General features: G+C 32.3%; 1 long non-coding RNA gene across 1 annotated transcript; it reads left to right on the top strand.

Moving 5' to 3' along the window:
- Window positions 1–7,078: 7,078 nt before the first annotated feature.
- LOC126881835 (uncharacterized) lies at window positions 7,079–9,486 on the top strand. The gene is made up of 5 exons (XR_007697028.1): window positions 7,079–7,292; window positions 7,351–7,520; window positions 7,577–7,639; window positions 8,061–8,199; window positions 9,075–9,486. It is a non-coding gene; the product is annotated as an uncharacterized LOC126881835 (long non-coding RNA).
- Window positions 9,487–13,781: the final 4,295 nt, after the last annotated feature.

Consider the following 13,781-nt stretch of genomic DNA (forward strand, 5'->3'; position numbering starts at 1 on the left):
GACGTAAACGAGATGCTGCTTTGTCCACGTCTTAATTTGCTCTGTGTGAGGGTGGGTGTCAAATATCACAGATATTCGAATACATCTTTAGTGAGCAGACTATATCAGTAATCTCAGACCAATAATGTACAATATTTTATTCGTCTTCCTTCCTGATGCGACCCTGATCCAGTGTTCTGATGTCTTTCCCATCCTGATCCAGAAAAATGAGGAACCGGTGTTATTGAATGTCTGTAATTTGCAGAAAAGTGTAACATACATAATATGTGTTAGAGAAAGAAAGGAAAAGATCTGTACGCTATTGGCTATTTTCAGATATTTTGTGATGTAGTAATCACCATAAAGTGTTGTGATTAGTGTGAACACAGTTTGAGCTGGAGATGAGAATTTGCGCCGTTCTTCCTAGGTGGCCGGTACTTTACAACTTAGATAAACATCCAACTTAAAAGTTTATTACAACTTTTTCCAAGTTATGTCTATTGTCAGTTTATTGGTAACAGATGTTCTATTGTATTCTTGAAAGACGACAAAGATAATTTTATGTAGGAGCTATTTTATTTAACGCCTAATGCTTAGGCGTTCGAATAAATATATGTACATCCTTCAAATCCAACCGTTTCAGGAACTTTGCTTCATTAGGTAGCATAGTTACCTTGCTTGCGTGATTTTCGTATGTTATAACCTTGAAAATTCCCTTTATTCTTCTGAGAATTCGATTTTATGGTTCTGTGGTCATAAAGCCGTCATTTTTTAAGTATTATACAAAACAGAAATTGCCAGCCCACCTCGTAATAACTTATTATGAAACGACAATGCAGTATTTGCATTTAAGTGCTCATTGACTAGAACCGCAACATCGTCCGAGTTCACTTCCTGATTTTTGCATATATGTACATACTTAACTATAATTAATGTTATATACTTACGTAGATGATAAAATATACTAGTATGCTTTACAGGAACTAACAGTCAACTTGACCAATTTTTATCATCATTAATTCACTCCATAATAATAATATTGAATTTACAATAGAAGCAGTACAGAATCAGTTCATAAATTTTTTAGATTTAATATTACTAGACTGCAAAACAAACATGAGTTCTCCGTTTTGGTCACATTTTGGCCGGTCTAATTTTTTTTAAACAGAGTTTAAAAATTTCGAAAACAAAAATTTAATTTCGCGTTTAAAATTTTGGAAAAAATATTTTGTTATAGGCAATAAAAAATCCTACAAAGTGAAAGAGAAAAGAAGTTTCTATGATGATCAGAACCAAAGATATCACCAAAAAACGAAAAAACACGTTTTAATTTTTTGGGGGTTATGGGTGGCGCTAGGGGTCTAAAAATTTTTTTAGGTGTACTTTTTGATATAGAACAGCAGGGTATTTTTATTTTTGTAGTGTCGCTGGGGACATTTTTCACTATCTTAACCGGCTAGCGCTAGACCCTTTCGGAATATTTGTTTTTATATTTATTTTGTTCTTCACAATTTTCCAATTTTGATTTCGTATTGCGCAATTTCTAATATCAATAATTATTGCGATAATAATAATATATGATATCCACCGTGTATATAATGAGCACAACACACAATATGGAAGCGCTAGGAGAGCAATGTGAATGACCTTTGGTGGCCGCGATGGTATAAACAACGCTCTACAAGAAGACAACGCCGTACCCTGACGACACAAAAGCTCTTTAACAGTGCCGTCTTTTTGTCTATTTCTGATGTGTAGAAAGTCGTATATGTACTTTGCGGAAGTCATTATAGGAAAAAATGTCGTGAACCTATTTGAGTTCTTTTTTTTAAATAATTCTAGCTTTTTGTTTATTTTTTTTTGTATGTATGGGCCTTAGGGCTTTTATTGTATTTTTTTAATTCGAAACACTTCTACTGAAATCACACTACAACTCAAAGAAAGAACACAGCCTTTTTATCTTTAAAAATGGCATAAACAAACAAAAATGGTTATACACGTAGGTATTTTTAACGACAGTAGTACGAAAAGGAGAAAACAATAGACTACATAAAATTGCTATTGCTCTGAAGCTATTTTCTTGTGACAACTTAACATTATTTACTATTTTTATTGGGAATTAACCACAATTTACTATTTTTATTGGGAATTAACCACAATTTACTATTTTTATTGGAAATTAACCACAATTTCAGTTTGAATTAAGTTTATTTTGACGTTTCGATAGCTGGAAATCGAAACGTCAAAATAAAGATATTTATACTGAATTTGTGGTTGATTTCCAATAAAAATAGTAACTAATACATAAAATCACATTGGCTATTCACTTTGGCACAAAGTCACTTTGGCTATTGTCACTTTGTTGGCTGCTGCTCTGAATACTTGTAATGAACTACAGATAAACCATTCTCTAAGGTTCCTCAGGAAGATGCGTCTTCTTCCTATGCTTCTTCTTCCTTGGTTCCTTCCTTGCATAATAATTCTCAGCAACTCATTTTCTCCTTTGATAATGTGACCCAAATATTCCAGTTTTCTAGTTTTTATTCTTTTCATAATTTCTAACCCCTTATTTAAACGTCGTAGCTCTTCAACATTGGTAATCCTTTGAACCCACTGAATTTTCAATATTCTTGTGTAACACCACATTTCGAACGCTTCTATTCTTCTTATGTGTTGTCTCTTCAATGTCCAAGCTTCCATTCTGTATAGCAATATAGAAAATATGTAGCATCTTAGAGTCCTCAATCTGAGAGGCAACTGAAGGTCTTTGTTTGTAAGCAGTGTCTTCATTTTTATAAATGCTTGCCTTGCAGTTTCAATTCGGACTTTAATATATTTGCTTTGGTCGTTTTTGTCATCAAACCAAGTTCCCAGATATTTTTATGTCTTAACTTTCTCTATTTGGGTTTGCTCTATCATTAACCTAATTAATTCTATTTAGCAATTCTTGTAGCGATTCCAGGGTGTCTGCCATTATAACGGTGTCATCAGCGAATCTGATGTTATTTACTATTCTTCCGTTTATAGAGATTCCATCACTTAGCCCCGCTATCGCTTCCTGAAATATGGCTTCACTGTACAGGTTAAACAGTAGCGGCGACAGAACACAACCCTGTCTTACTTCTCTCTTTATATCAATATTCTCAGATTCTTTTTCTTTAATCTTTATATTGGCCTTTTGATTCCAATGCAGATTGATGATAATTCGTCAATCTCGTCTGTCTATATCTCTGTTTTTCAATAATTTTATTAGTTTTTCATGTCGGACCCTGTCGAACGCTTTTTCGAAGTCGATGAAACAGGAATAAATATCCAGGTTCATATCTAAGCATCTTTGAGAGAGGACATTAAACGCAAACAATGCCTCTCTTGTTCCAATGCGGAACCCAAATTGGGTATCATCCATATCATATTCTAGCATTCTGTATAATCTTCCATGAATCACCTTTAGATGATTATAACAGTGTCACACTAAGAATCATGGAGTATAGGCCAAGGGCGACGAAATGAAGCGCTGATAAATCCCAAAAGAGATGGGAAGTCGACATAGGAATAGTGTCGGGCAAACAGTGGATGATTATAATAGCGCAGTACACAGAAAGATGGACAGAATTGGGCCATACCTACACCATCCAGAAATGGATGGATCTAGGTTGACAAGGAGAAAAGAATTTATCGATCAAGTGTACAACCACATCGATACTCAACAAGAACTTTCTCCAGATATTTTCTTAAATGGCCAAACGACCAAATTGTACAATGTACAATGGAATAACCCTCCCAACAATATTTTTCATATTGTGGAGAGGGTTATTCCATTACAATTTTTACGTTCTAATTGATCTCCCATTTTATGCAGCGAGCAAACAATTCGTCTAGAAGACCACTCTTCCGAAATGTTATCATTCTCAGTTCTAACCACTATATTATATTGTGTTTTGGTTTTGACCAACGGGAGCATCACCATCATACGTATTGTAATAATTGTTCCGAGGATATGTCATTAGTTTTAGATTTGATATTATTTCGCGTTTTATTGATTCGCGTAGGTATTTCCTTGATTGATGGGTGTATTGTTTCTTTCTCTATAATAAGGTGTTTGAGGTGACAAATTTTCATCTTTAGTTGCAGTGGAGGATTTTTCCTTTCATATTTGAAGACTTCGTTTGTATTCGTCTCTTTTATTCTCTTTTTCTTAATATTGAACTGTATTTCTTAGTAAGTTTTAATATTGTTTAAAACAAATTTTTTATGGAACTGGTTTTTGAAAATTTTAAAACCATTAAGAGGAAACAGTAGCGATCAACAGGTAGCGAAAACGCATTCCAAGATTGCGACTGTAATTTTGAATATTTTTTCGAGATATTTGGCATACGTATTCGTAATATAATAAAGAATGGCGGTACAGAGCCCAATTTGAAAAATATATTAATATGTGGAAATTACTCTGTAATTAAATACAATATTAAAAAAACGAGCCTGTACCGCCATTAAAAAGAACAAAAAAATACACTTTCTTCAAATAAACTTTTTTATCCGATGCCTAGATTTTGTGTCATTTTGGAACTACTAAAATTTTTTATTTCATTAGTAGTTCCAAAATGACACAAAATCTAGACATCGGATAAAAAAGTTTATTTGAAGAAAGTGTATTTTTTTGTTCTTCTTAATGGCGGTACAGGCTCGTTTTTTTAATATTGTATTTAATTACAGAGTAATTTCCACATATTAATATATTTTTCAAATTGGGCTATGTACCGCCATCCTTTATTACGAATACGTGTGCCAAATATCTCGAAAAAATATTCAAAATTACAGCCGCAATCTTGGAACGCGTTTTGGCTACCTGTTGATCGCTACTGTGTCACCTTAATACTTTATATTATGTAAGTCCTTTATAAGAGTGTACTTAGTGAAAACATCTTTGCAATATTTGTTTACGACCCTCGTGCAATCCGGCACTGCTTTACCATGAGGGCAGTGACCATGTTTAAACTTTTCTTTCTTTCGGGACTCTGCTTCTTGTACGCACACGCCTGCTCGGACGTCCCTCTTCCTCGTATCTTTAACTTTTTTCCTGCTTTTGATTTCTTTCTCTGCGGCCTTGATTGAGCATCGCATCAGCTAGTCGAGTGTGTGCGCGTTTATTATTGAAATTGAGGAGGTCTGTGCGTGAATTCCAACTAGTTTTTTTGTCGATATTCATCAGCGTTTACTGGTGTCCTTGTTTAACAAAATCTTTATTTAAGTCGAAAATAAAGTCAATGTGTGGATAATTAAGGATTATTTTTTATTATAAAATAAGGCTATTTTTTTAGGTCTTGGGCCAAACTTTAAAAAAATTATTACCTCCCCCGTGAGACTTTTTTTATTCAGTTTTTCACGTCGAGTCGGATAACTTTTCTATTTCGGAAAATTTTTGGTAGGGGGGTTTCGTAAATATTATTTATTAAGCTCAACAGGCCGTGAAGGCCTAGGGCTGAAAGATTTAATTTTTCCTTACAATTACTATTACATATTTATATATAATGCTATATCCTATACTACTATAATATATACAATATTACATTTGTTTGTATAAAACACTTAATACTACACTTAACATTATAGTCTTTCCATACATTTCTTCACCACTTCCTTCCATTGTTTTCTGTCCAAAGCTTTTTCTTTCCAGTTTACAATATTACTTTGTTTTAAGTCTTCATATACGCTGTCCTTCCATCTCCTTCTTGGTCTTCCTATTCTTCTTTTTTGTATTGGCTTACGTAATAGAACCATTTTTGGCATTCTCGCCTTTCCCATTCTTTCTATGTGTCCTAAGTATCGGATTCTCTGTGCTTTGATTGCCGTCGTTATTTTTGGTTCATTATATAGTTCTTCAAGTTCCTTATTATTTCTTCTTCTCCATTGACCGTCTATTTTCACGCCTCCATATATTGCTCGTTGTATTTTCCTCTCCCATCTTTCTAAAAGGTCTATTTCTGATTTTTTAAGCACCCATGTTTCACATGCATATGTAGCTGTAGGTCTGATAACTGTTTTGTAGATTCTTATTTTTGTTTTTCTTGACACATCTTTGGATTTCATTAATGGACGCAATGCTCCATACTTTTTGTTTGCTTTTGCTGTTCTTGCTTTTATTTCCCCTTCCCCATGTCCCTTTTCATCTACTTTTACACCCAGGTATGTAAATTCTGAAACTCTTTTAAATGCGCATACATTTTCTCCTTCTATCTCCAATGTGAAATTGTCTTCATTTTCTTTATCTGTTTCTCCCATTATCATGTATTTTGTCTTTTCCTTATTTATGAGAAGACCAAAAGGTTTGGCTTGTTTTATTATATTGCTCATTAATTTTGTTAGCTCTTTCTTACTTGTCGATAATAATGTTAGATCATCTGCGAATGCAATACATTGGTGGCCATTTTTAAAAATCGTTTCCTGTGTGCTTATTTTACTTTTCCTGATTATTCCTTCCAGTATTACATTAAAAAGAGTCGTTGATAGTGGGTCTCCTTGTCTTAATCCTTCCTTTGTTTCAAAATTATTTGATTTATGTCCCTTCCATGCTATTTCGTTTGTGGAGTTATCCATTCGTAAATATAGAGGTTTCTAAATTTTGTTGCATGCGACAACTAAAGTAGGGGAGCAGGGGGCTAGTTGTAACAATTTTCATAAAATAAAATATATCTTGACAGCTATTTTCCCAATTATCACTAATTAAAGACTAAACGCTAGTTTAACTCTTTCTGAATAAAATTGAACTGAAGAAAAGTTAAGAAGACTGTTATTTTTTAATCAACTAGCATTTTACCAAAAAAAGTGCATTGTTACAACTTACCCCGCGCTTGGGGCTATTTGTAACATCTATTGGGGCTAGTTGTAACATTACGAAAATTCGAATTTTTTGGAATATTTCGAAGAAAATACCAACGTTTATCCTGTTAAAAGATGTTGCTCGACTTACAGCCGGTTTCCGAAACGTTATTCAAATCTTCGATCATCTAATCGAGCTGTTAGATTTGATCAACTGTTAACCAGTGACGAGTTTCTCAAACGTCGATCATCTTAAAATTATATGATCGTAGAAAATCAATTATCTGACATACGATTTGGTATCGATACTGTCACAATCGGCTGTCATCCTTCAAAATTTCATTTTATAACCAAAAAATTTCAATCCATAGTAAATAACTACATAATTTATATAATTAAAAAATATATTAAAAATGAGCAATACCAACGGAAATCCTCCACGCAAAAATTATACTGAGAGAGAGAGAGAAATGTTTGCTGTTGGAAATAATTGGAAAGTAAGTACGAAATTTTCTAACTTACAGAACAAATTTCTAATTGTATTTTTGTTTTCAGATACAAGCATATTAAATTGAAAACAAATAATGTACCAATGCTATGTCCACCAACCAAAACAATGAAACCTGGGAAAAAATAGCGCTGAATTTCCCAGAACTCCCAAGCAGCTGAACACTGCATATATAAACTTAAAAAGGGTCACTAGCCAAAAAGTAGCAGAGGAAAATGTAAGTGTATAAAACTTTCGGTTGATTTAGAGCTATATGGATTAATTACATTGCAGATTCAAAAATATAATGAGCAGAAGGTTTTGGACCAGTTGAAGAGAGACCAAACTGCGGACAAAGTAGGTAACTTAAATTTAAAGCTCTTAACACCAGGTCAGTCGAATTACACTATTTCTGAGTGGAATATTTTTATAAAAATATAATCCAATGAAACTAATTTTATGATGGGAACTAACCTAGTGTTGAGACAATAGAAGTTTAGTATTTGAGGGTGTTAACGCCAAAGAGGTGTAAGTCATATTTGTGAAATGATGGAAGTCTTGCTTTATAACTTTGGTAAATAGACATTTTTTCATCAGGAAAAGTGGTGTAAGTATTTACAGTAAAAACTTACACACCACTTTTTCTCTGAAGAGGTCTGTGTATATAATATCAAGATTATAAAATAGGGCTTACATCATTTCAAGAATATGACTTACACCACTTTGATTTTAACCCTTTCATTTCTTAATCAGTAATGAACTAATGAATTGTTTTCAGAAAGACATACTTGCAACAGGTGGTGGCACATTTAGGCCTCGTCTCACAGATGTAGGGGCACAAATGTTGAGTTTGATTGGCAATCAAATCCAACCTTTACCCAACAGTTGTGACAGTGCATCTGGTTTCTTCACATCTGGTGAGTCCTTATTTTATTAATTTATTTAAATAAAGGTAACTAATTTTAAATTTATTTATATATATAAAGCTTGATCAATATTTCCAATATTATCTGAACAATAACCTGTATATGGTCTTGATCTGTACAAAACTTCTGAATTAGAACATTTTTTTGTTCAGCACGTTATCCACAAATGTAGTACAGTGACCATTAGTTTAATTATTTAAAACTATTATCTGATAATGCTAGGTTTACGTATTCTATGGATGTAGCAATAGAAAGAAGCCACCTTCTGTTAAAAAGGATGATTAGAAGAGGGAGGTATGGTATAGTCGGTCTAGTCGGTTTTCTAAAGATTAACTTAAGTTTATCCATTGTTTCCAAAGTATGTACATCCGGATGTAAGTTTTTGAGTAAATCTAGAATGTTTTTGGCATCTGAAAGATTTCCATCTAAATTGGATATTGTATCCTACAGTTCTAAGTCAATTTAAGATTTTTTGAAAGGTATTATTGTTTAAAGTTTGATTGTTAAAGATATTATTTCTATGTTGATCAATAATAAATCTGAGAACAAGGGTGATAAGCGGTTCCCCATAGCCAGACCTTGTGCCTATCTATAGACATCATTAAACAAAAAAAAGATCTTTTGTAAACCAAATTTAAGCAAACTCAAAATATGAGAATTAATATCAATAAATATTATTAATACGAATTAATTATTATAATTATTTATTCCAATTCTAAATTAAGGTAGATTATTAACTTAGCTATTAAGATAGCTAAAGTATATAAATAAAAGTAACTACCTACCTAATTCGAGAAAGATTTTTTTTATAAAGAAAAAACTATCTGGTACATCTAAAACAATTGAAATTTTTTTTATTTTTATAGTTGCACAAGACAGTCAAGTGGAAGTAGATTACCTACAATTGGAAGACACATAGCAGACGTCCAATGTACCCTCTACTTCCACTGTGCTGCTCAGTACACCCACGACAACTGCTGTCCTGCCCAAGAAGACAGCCAAGATGTCTCAGGCTCGTTCAAAAAATAAAAAAGTAAAAGATGTAGGGAGCGAAACCCTTAATGTATCTTTTACAAAAAAAATTGAAACAGCAAGACTAGAAAAAAGAAGTAAGATAGTATTTTTCAACAAGAAAAAAAGAAATTTTAGAAGTAGAGCTTCAAATAAAAAAATTTGATCTCAATAAATTATTCGGTAATAGTGGTTAGGTATGTACCTAATAAAGTAATTTTAAATAAAAATTGTAATTTCTTTAAATAATAAAATTAATAAAAAATGTGTTTTTCAAAGTTTATTTACCCACCTGTTAGAATGAGTTATTACCTACTAGCTTCATCCTCTGCTTCTTTGTCTTAATGCATTCCACAATTCTTCATTTGTTATGGTGTTGGGCCAATACATCTTCAGAATATTTTGTGGGAATCTATTTACAAAAACTCTTCCTTGCATTTCCTTCTGATATTGTTCATGTCTCACTCCCATATCGTAGTATCCCTCACATATAGTAGTATTGATTTGATGATACTATTAAATGTGTTTTGGCTAATTTATGTTGAGATATGATATGAGAGGATTTCAAAGGCCTGTTGTCTGTTGTTCTTTTTCCTATTCTATGTTTAATGTTTGCCTGGACTCCAACTTTTGCACTATTATACTATCAAGATAGCAGAATTCTTTAACCTGTTTTATTTCTTCTTGATTGATGTATAGTTTACCATGCTCACTTATTCCTATTCTCATCTCTACTATCTTATTAGTGATGATTTTAAGACCAACCTCATCTGCCTTTCCCTCCAGCTTCCTTATCACGTTCTTCATGTCATCTATTGTATGTGATATCAAGCAGATATCATATTGCATATCCCAATGTTGGATTTAATTGGCAACCAAATCTAATCTTTATACAACAGTTGCAGATGGTGCATCTGCTTACTTGCCATGTAGTGAGTCCTTATTTTATTTAATTATTTAACAAAAGGTAAGTAGTAATTCTAAATTAAATATTTAAAATTAAACATTATTTTTTTATTTTCACACTAACACAATATGTTGAAGTAGAGCTGAACTAATGCTCCTCTGTAGCACCATCTACATGTGTGTGCAGCCCAACATACAGTGAGCATGTAAAGGTTGGAATAAATTAATTTTCTCGAGAATGGAAGATTTTGGAAAAAAATCCCGAAAGAGGTTAATTTTTATTTTTAAATTACGACTTTTTGGCATTATTATCATACTAGTGACGTCACCCATCTGGGCGTGATTACGTCATCAATGATTTTTTTAAATTAGAATATTGGTCGTGTGGTGGCTCATTTGAAAGGTAATTGAATTTTCTAATCAGTAATATAAACATTAACATAATTACTTATACAGGCTGCCCAAAAAAATTTTTTTTGATTAAATTTATTGACATAAAAAGAAGAATATGTCATTTATTTAATTCAAAATACACTTTACTGCTCTTAGAAAACAGAAAGAAATGTTTATTTGAAAAATATTCTTTGCTTTTCGCTTAAATTAAATGTTCAAAGTGTCAAGAGGCAGGTGGGTGGCTGCTTTAATATTGAATTTAAGCAAAAAACAATATTTATTTGTCAAATAAACATTTTTTCCTGTATTCTGATAGCAGTAAAATGTATTTTGAATTAAATAAATTACAGACATTCTTCTTTTTATGTTAATAAATTTAATTAAAATTTTTTTTGGACAGCCTCTATAAATAATTATGTTATTGTTTATATTACTGAATAGAGAATTAACTTACCTTTCAGATGAGCTATCACAAGGCCCCTATTCTCGTTTAAAAAAGTCATGGATAACGTCATGACGCCCAGATGGGTGACGTCACTAGTATGACATATAGAAAAAAAGTCGTAACTTAAAAATAAAAATTGACCTGTTTCGGGATTTATTTCCAAAATTGCCCATTCATGAAAAAATGAATTTATTCCAACCTTTACGTGCTCACTGTATAATTACACTATATATTTAATTTTAAAAATTAAATTATAATTAAATAACTAATAATTTTATTTATTTATTAAGCGCAACAGGCCTTGTAGGCCTAGGGCTAAAATGTTTACATTTCTGATTACATAAATAATATAGTAAATAACTTAATATAACTTACATAACTTATAAATTTTATTTAAATACACTTCAGTCTTTTTACACACTCCTTCACCACCTCTCTCCATCTCCTTCTGTCCAATGCTAGTTCTTTCCATCTCTCAATGTTACTTTTCTTCAAGTCTTCATATACACTGTCCTTCCATCTTTTCCTTGGCCTGCCTTTCCTCCTCTTTTGTATTGGTATTCGTGAAAGTACCATTTTTGGCATTCGTTTACTTCCCATTCTCTCTATGTGCCCCAAGTATCGTATTCTCTGTGCTTTGATCGTCGTCGTAATCGTTGGCTCTTGATATAGTTCTTCCAATTCTTTATTGGTTCTTCTCACTAATAATTTTAAGTAAACACTAAAATACCCTTTATTTAATAACTATTTAACCTATATAATAACTAAAAAACTCTATTTAATAACTCTAAACAACTATTTATAAACATTAACAGCCCTTTAATCAACCAATAACCTCAAATTAGGTGACAGTTCCTTTTGGTCGCCGTGTGACATGCGAAATTGGTTAATCAGCGTTTCGGAAACTCAAAACACTTATGATCGGCTGTTAACTAACGATTAATCGTTTGTTAAATCATATGATCGACTGTTATTGAACTCCCGTTTAACTGGTGTTATTGAAACTCAAAATGCATTTGATCAACGATTAACCATCGATTACATAATTTTTGAGATGATCGTCCTTTCGGAAACCGGCTGTTAATAAGGTGGCTTCTGGTGTTCTTAAATATAAATGTAGATTATTACGCATAAAATTTTGGACCCAATCTGAACCAACTTTATAATTTTGATACCAAGAAGAAGGAAGTTGCTTAGCACTGAGTTTTACAGCATATTTCTAAGGCAGTTTTCGCGTCTTCATGGGAATTAGTCCAAAATAGACTTCGGTGCACTTCAGAATATACGAAGCCATTTTATTTTCTTCTTCGGTTGTAAAAACTATCCCTGGTTTAGTTTAATGTTTTTCTTTTTTTCTATATCGTTATAAAGATACATGACACAGTCCGTGCTGTTTTACTTGCTTGCTTTATGCTACATTGATTATCTAAAATTTCCGCTGAACCTAACTCGTAGACTTCACTTCCTGGCTTTGAGTTGCCCTTTCTGATTTTTTTTATGTTGTGTCGTTCTGGACTATCACTAAACTAAATAATACATTTTTATATTGTAGATCATAAATTTAGTAAGATTCAGCGCAATTTGTAACATGTTACAACAAGCCTCAACCTTTTGTTACAACATACCCCGTAGCACACTTTTGTATATTTATTAAAATAACTAAAAATATCTTGCTAATCGTAAAATCGTTAAGAAACATCAAAGTATAACTAAATTTAGAAAAGAAATGAACACCGAAAGATTCATTTCCGTTTAAAACAATAGCGATAACCAAAATTTTATGAGAGTCAAATTTTAAAGTTCCTCGTCCAAATGAAGCACGTGCACAAAACTACTATTTGCAACTATCGGAGGATGGCTGGCTACTGCTAGACGATGGACGAAGTCATTTGCAATGCGATAAGAGAATGAGATTGAGTCAGCTAAATTAGTTAAAAACGTTCAAATAACCTATGAAAAAGCCGTGTTACTACTTACCCCTGTTACAACAAGCCCCTTGTTCCCCTACCCTTAAAAATTTGTCGGGCAATATTAGCAGTTGATTGTAAAAATTTTATCAAAGAATCCTGCAAAAATCAGCTGTCAGGGTATAAATTTTATGACTATTTATGATGCGTGCGCCCCCCATATGGGGCGCACTATGAATTCATAAATTATGATTTTTTTTGCAGGATTGTTTGATAAAAATACTTAGCAATTAACTGGGACTATAGTCCGACATATTTTTAAGGTTACTCTAGTTGTCGGACGCATCAAAGTTTAGAAACCTCCATACTTACTTAAGGGGGGGTATGGTTTGAAATCAACATATCAACCACATTTTTGTGAATTTTTTTCGAGGCTATGGTACAATTATTTTATTTTTAAATTAAATAATCATATTAAGTACAATTCAAAGAATATTTAGAAAAAAATTCAATCCAAAATATTGAAAATTAAGCCATTGGTGACAAATTTTGACAGGCAGCTCACAAAAAAATGGATTTTGCGGTGGACATCAGAACTCGTCACTGGATCATGCGAAACAAAAAATTCAAAAAGATATAATTAGCTTATGAGTTTCACGAGGTCACAACGTCGAGTTTTTTATTTTTAATGATTTTTGAATTTTTGATATCACTCAGAAATCAAAAAAATGAAATTTTTGGTAACAATTTTGTGAAAATCAACAGATTTATTGTTAAGAGGATCGGTACGTATTTTCGGCTGCAATGCTATTCAAATGGGGATTCATTTTTTTCAAATCCTGAGAAAACTAATAAGTATTTTTAAAAAATTTAAACGCAGAATGAAAGATTACGTTATTAGCGAGGGCCGA

Source organism: Diabrotica virgifera, chromosome 3 (genome assembly GCF_917563875.1).
Source record: "Diabrotica virgifera virgifera chromosome 3, PGI_DIABVI_V3a".
NCBI classification, from domain to species: Eukaryota; Metazoa; Arthropoda; class Insecta; order Coleoptera; family Chrysomelidae; genus Diabrotica; species Diabrotica virgifera.